Genomic DNA, 6,411 nt, shown 5'->3' with positions numbered 1-6,411 from the left:
CCGGGGCAGGGCCTCTGCCGCCTGCCAGGCTCAGCACTCAGCCTGCGCGGGGAGCTGCCCAGGGCGCTGCGGGGAGAAGCTGCGGGTGGAAGGAGCCCCCGGCAGGGCAGGGTCCTGCTGCTGGTGGGAGGCTGCTGCCTGGGGCAGCCTGCTCACAGATCCACAGCAAAACCTTGATGTATTCAAGGGGACATTGCAGGAGAAGGGATCAGGCAGGGGATTTCAGCTTCAGTCCCAGCTTTCCTGAGCCTGCTGAGCTTTCCATTTTGTCTTCTTTGGCTCAGCGGTAATAGCAATAGATGCCGTTATTTCCAAGAGATGTCAGACTCTCCTAAGCTTTCACAACAAGCATTAGAAGGCCTGTACCACGTCCCTTGCCTGCCCCTCTGCCCATAAAAGCTCCACCACACATGCAGTGTCAGCAGGGTCTGGGTGACCTGGTCTCTAGGACGTGCCCCCAAGCGAGCTGCCCCTGGGCAGAGCCCTGCTGCCAGGAGGTGTCTGCAGGGCAGGGCTGAGCACCCGGCGGGTGGGATGGGGGCTGTGACCTGCAGGCAGGAGGTGTGGGGACAGAGACCCAGCTGCAGGCAGGGACAGCTGCAGGCAGCAGAGCCTTGGTCCGGGAGTGAGAGGGAGCTGCTCCCAGAAACTCAGCGGCAGGGGGATTTGAGCACTTCCCTGCCATCCCTGTACTGCAGATGCCTCCCCTGGAGCCACTCTCCACTCTCCTTTTTCTCAAACTATAGACTTCGAGCCCTAATGTCACTGGGGCTTTTGATGGGCTGCAGGCTGCCTTGCACAGGGACACAGCTCTTCCCTAGCAGCCCTGTGTTATCTAGCAGTCCCATGGAGAAGAAACTTCAGTCCTAAGGCCATAGAAATGCTGGTGGATGGCTGTATATTGGCAGCTGTTATGATCCCTCTGTGTCCGTGGTGAAAAGCAGAGAGCTGAGATCCTCCTCAGGTACGATGAGATGGGTGAGGTGTTTGGAGATCTGCACTTTGAACCTGGATTCCTCTGCTCTCAGCAGCATCCAGGTTCTTTTCAGGGGAACACCTGCGTGTGACCATCCTCCAGAGGTGCCTGCACAGGGCAGCTGAGACCAGGATGGATGGACACAACCACTGTCCTCACTCTGCCCTGAGGGACAGTCCCTTTGCCTCCCAGGACCCCAAGGTTTCACTTGGTGGGCAGTAAATGTGCCAAGGATTTGTGCCTTAAATGCACTCCTCAGGTGGAGGGGGACAAGTATAAAGTAACAAACCAAAGCACTGTGCACAAAGCCCTGCTCTGCACTTGGGTGAATTTTGAGAAAGTGTACTCCAAAACTCCTTGTTACATCAAACACAGCTCATCTGAGACCTCCCCATGTTCCATTTACTTCTTGCTATAGGTCAGCACTGTCTCCTGCAGAGTCTCTTGCCCCCAGTAGCACCCTCAGGGAGCACCACTGTGACATCAAGCAGAGGACCAGTCCTCCCACAAGTGAAGAGGCAGTTTTTTTATAGTTTAAAATAAATAAATAAATAAATAAATAAATAAATGTAATAAAATAGGCTAGGTTTTCCTCACAGAGGTCTACCCTAACATTTTAATTCTCTTTCCTCCTTGGACAGGCCTCCCTGTCCAGAGGAGCAGATCCCAATTCACAGGAGGATCAGATGTCCAACAGCAGCTCCATCAGCGAGTTCCTCCTCCTGCCATTCGCAGACACGCAGGAGCTGCAGCTCCTGCACTTCGCGCTCTTCCTGGGCATCTACCTGGCTGCCCTCCTGGGCAACGGCCTCATCCTCACCACCGTAGCCTGCGACCATCGCCTCCACACCCCCATGTACTTCTTCCTCCTCAACCTTGCCCTCCTTGACCTGGGCTGCATCTCCACCACTCTCCCCAAAGCCATGGCCAATTCCCTCTGGGACACCAGGGCCATTTCCTATGCAGGATGTGTTGCACAGCTCTTTCTGTTTGTCTTCTTGATATCAGCAGAGTATTTTCTTCTCACCGCCATGGCCTACGACCTCTACGTTGCCATCTGCAAGCCCCTGCACTACGGGAGCCTCCTGGGCAGCAGAGCTTGTGCCCAGATGGCAGCAGCTGCCTGGGGCAGTGGGGTTCTCAATGCTGTCCTGCACACTGCCAATACATTTTCCCTGCCCCTCTGCCGAGGCAATGCTGTGGACCAGTTCTTCTGTGAAATCCCCTCCATCCTCAAGCTCTCCTGCTCAGACTCCTAACTCAGGGAAATTGAGCTTCTCACATTTAGTGGTTTTCTGTTTTTGGGGTGTTTTGTTTTCATTCTTTTCTCCTATGTGCAGATCTTCAAGGCTGTGCTGAGGATGCCCTCTGAGCAGGGACAGTACAAAGCCTTTTCCATGTGCCTCCCTCACCTGGCTGTTGTCTCCTTGTTTCTCAGCACAGCCGTGTTTGCCTACCTGAAGCCCCCCTCCATCTCTTCTCCATCCCTGAACCTGGTGGTAGCAGTTCTGTACTCCGTGGTGCCTCCAACACTGAACCCCTTCATCTACAGCATAAAGAACCAGGAGCTCAAGGGTGACATTAGGAAAGTGATTTTATGGATATTTCTCAATAGTGAAAAATTTCCCTTCTTTTTCCAGAAATGACTTAACTTAGTATCTCCGTGCAGGCCTGGTCCTTCTTTCATATCATTATTGTAATTGTTAACTTTGGTGTCATTTGCATTTATTACACTCTTAGAAAACTATCCTACTTCTCCTGAGGAATTATATTACTCTGTTTACTCTTGAGGTTCAATAAACATATGTCTAACAACAGGTCAGAGTTCACTCTTACATAGCTTTTGAGAAAAGAAAAAAAAAAAAGGAAAAGAAAAAAAAAAGTATCTCCAGAGTGCATTGCCTGAAGGCTTGGCTCTTTTGTTTTGTTTTGTTTTGTTTTGTTTTCATTCTTTTCTCCTATGTGCAGATCTTCAAGGCTCTACTGAGGATGCCCTCTGAGCAGGGACGGCACAAAGCCTTCTCCACGTGCCCCCCTCACCTGGCCGTGGTCTTTCTGTTTCTCAGCACTGGCATGTGTGCCTACCTGAAGCCCCCCTCCATTTCCTCTCCATCCCTGGACCTTGTGCTGGCTTTCCTGTACTCAGTGATGCCCCCAGCAGTGAACCCCCTCATCTACAGCATGAGGAACCAGGAGCTCAAGAATGCCATTAGGAAAGTGATGTCATGGATGTTTGTAAGGATGTGTTGAGGAAACTGACTGTGCCTTTCCACAGCTATAAAGTGCTTCTTTTCTTCTTCAGACGAATTACAGTTTATGTAATGACATGGCAAGCCTGTCTGAACTTCTGGAGGGATTTGTTTGGTTTTCTTTTTCATATCATATCATAGAATATCATATCATAGAATGATATAGAATATCATATCATAGAATGGCCAGGGTTGAAAAGGACCTTAAAGATCCCGTAGTTTCAACCGCTCTGCTCTGGGCAGGGTTGCCAGCCACTAAAGCAGGCTGCCCAGAGCCGCATCCAGCCTGATGGATATCTTGTGTGACCCTGAGGGTTTGCAGAAATGAGGAGCCAGATTCTTTGTGTATTTAAACAAAATAAATGAAGCCACAAAAAATTATTTGTCTGAGACCCACTCTCAGCTGATCAGAAAGTAATGGGAATAGCAAACCCCTTTCTGGCTGCAGCAGCTCAGGCAGGCTGCCCTGGCCCTGGGGCAGCAGGAGCTGCCTGAGGACCCCCAGGGATGGCCCAGAGGGGCTGCGGGCCTCTGAGGATGTGCTGCAGAAGAGAGCAGGGGACACAGCAGGGGACACTGACCTCTGTACGCTTGTGCCATGGTTGTCCCATATGTGGGGCTGAGCCCTCTGTGCCCCCAGGAGCTGCTGTGCCCTTCAGAGGAGCTGGGGCTGTGGTGGCAGTGCCCAGAGCCCTGCAGCAGCCTGCGGTGGGCACTGCCATGGGGCTGCTGCCACTGGACTGGGATGAGGGCAGGGAGGTGGGTAGAGGGCAAGGAGGTGGGAGAGCCATGCTCCGGGTCTGTGCTGGGGGACTGGCCAGCTGTGCTGGCCTCTGTCCTGGCCCAGAGCCCTGCAGACCTGGAGCAGGGCTGTCTGCAGAGGTCCCCATGGGATGTGGCTGGGGCAGGGCAGGGGCCATGGGCTGGAGGAGGCTGCAAAAGCAGGAGGCCCATGGCAGGAAGGGACTGTGAGGGTCTCATTGGGATTGTAACGGGGGAGCTTGACCCAGCCCTGAATGTGCACTGCCATGTGTGGTGCCTTGGCAGCACGGCTGTGGAAGCATGTGTGGGGCAGTGGGGCTGGGACGCTGCAGCGACAGGGTGCTGAGAGGGACCACAAAGGATCTGCCAGGGTGTGACAGAAAGGACAGGCTCTGAAACAGAAATTTATGGTGGAGATGGAGGTATGGTTTTAGCAAGGGCAGAGCTCGCCTGGAAGTGGTGTTATCGAGAAAAGTCAAGAGCAAAGAGAAGAGCTTTTGCTGGAGCTAAGGCACAGATTTCTCACCCAGCTCGCCCAGGGCTCGTCCTGAGCAAGGCGGCCACGAGCCCTGCCTGCCCTCCTGCCTGCCCCGCGCCGTCAGGTGGCTGTAGCAGAGGGGACCCACAACCAGCCCCTCGATGGGGCTCTGCCAGCCCCTCGCCCTCCCCTCTGCAGTGACGTCATTTCTGCCCAGGGGCTCTCTGATGCGCGGGATGATGTCATAGTGCCTGCCGGCCAGCCCTTCTGAGGGCCAGTCAGGCTGCTGCAGTGGCAGTGACCTCACTCCAGCCCCCTCCCCACGGCCTGCCTCTCCCCTTCCCCTCTCCTCTGTCTGGACCCCGGGGACAAAAGTCAGTGTCACGCAGCAGCTTTGCAGTGGTGGCCTCCGTGGTGGTGTTGCCAGGGAGGACATCTGCCCCTGTGCCAAAAGGACCTACTACTGCCAAGATGCATTTGGTGTTTCAAGCTGTCAGTGGCAGAAGTCTTGCAAAGTCTTTCTGCAGTTGTGCCCAGGGACCTTCACTCTATGGGTCCTGGTCTGGGGCTTTCACTTCAGACGAACCTGCATTGGTCGTGGCACAAGAAAGACGCCTCTTACAACTGTGCTCTGCATCCTCCTTCATGCTAGGGCACCACTCGGTGTCCTTCGCTCTGCTCACAGTGTTTGTCTTAGCTCAGGGATGAACCGCATTAGATCTGCCTGAGTCTTCTGAGGCCCAATCCAAGGCCTCCTGCCTGCTGCACCTACAGCACAAGAACCATTACTTCTCCGTATTATGCAGATTGACCTGATGGGTCTGTTCCTATTAATCCCTCTTAATTTCCCTAGTTGGAAGGGGACATATTCCCAGACTGGGGCAGGCTGCTGGGCTCTGCCACAGCCAGTCAAAGTCACCTGCTCTTGAGTCTTTCAGCCTGAGTTTATCACACATGATCCAACACGAGTTTCTCGGCGTCTCAATGGCTGTTTCAAGTGTAGTTAACTCCAGGAATTTACGGGTAAGTGTGCCAGTGTGAGAAACATAGTTGTGGTTTTGCAATAGAAGGGGAAGTTCCCACTGTCCCAAATTAAGGAGGAGAGCTAAGAAAAACAGGACAAGAAGTGCGAAGTCAGTAAAAACAAAAATCATGAGCCTCTAGTCGTGAGAGAATAAGGAAAAAAAAAAAAAGAAAAAAAAAAGGAAAAGGAGAAATTATCAGTTGGTCCAAAAAAATGTACATATATGACATAGAAGGGCATCGAGTAGGCTGTGAACCTGCAGTACTCAGCCAATGAGGACATAGGGGAAATCAAGTCATAGAATCATACAAACACAGGGTTGGAAAGGACCTATAAGATCATCTAGTCCAAATGTCCTCCTATCACCAATACTACCCACTAAGCTACTAAATCATATAACATAGCACCTCATCCAGGTGCTTCTTGAACACCGCAAGGGACAGTGACTCCTCCACCTCCCTGGGCAGGTCGTTCCAGTGCCTGACCACTCTTTGAGAGAAAAAGTTTTTCCTGATATCTAATCTAAATCTCCCCAGGCGCAACTCATGGACATTTCCTCGAGTCCTATCATTAGTTACCTGGGAGAAGAGGCCAACCCCCTCCTCATCACAACCTCCCTTCGGGAAGCCTTAGAGAGCAAAAGTGTAGGTGTCGGGTAATAGGGAATACAAGGTTATGATAAACTTTTACTGTGCACTTCTGCTTGCAGGACGCCCGCCATTGCAATTGCGAATAAAATAGCTTTGCAGAAGATCCTGTCTGAAGAAAATTATTGAGATTTTTCTCACAGCCAGGATGCGTGGTGCCAGCACACAGGAATCCCTCGCACAACCTACAGACTTGTCCAGGCCATAGTCTCGAGTTCCAATTGGATTTAACTCCATTCACCACAACCCTTTGGGCCCAGCCACACAGCCATTTT

General features: G+C 52.3%; 1 pseudogene; it reads left to right on the top strand.

Moving 5' to 3' along the window:
• The first annotated feature begins 1,662 nt into the window (after window positions 1-1,662).
• LOC136787162 (olfactory receptor 14C36-like) lies at window positions 1,663-2,622 on the top strand (annotated as a pseudogene).
• The last annotated feature ends 3,789 nt before the right edge of the window (window positions 2,623-6,411 follow it).

Source organism: Anser cygnoides, chromosome 28, assembly GCF_040182565.1.
Source record: "Anser cygnoides isolate HZ-2024a breed goose chromosome 28, Taihu_goose_T2T_genome, whole genome shotgun sequence".
Lineage (NCBI taxonomy): Eukaryota > Metazoa > Chordata > Aves > Anseriformes > Anatidae > Anser > Anser cygnoides.
The sequence above is the reverse complement of the archived record's forward strand: the minus strand, read 5'-3'. Positions and strand labels throughout refer to the sequence as shown.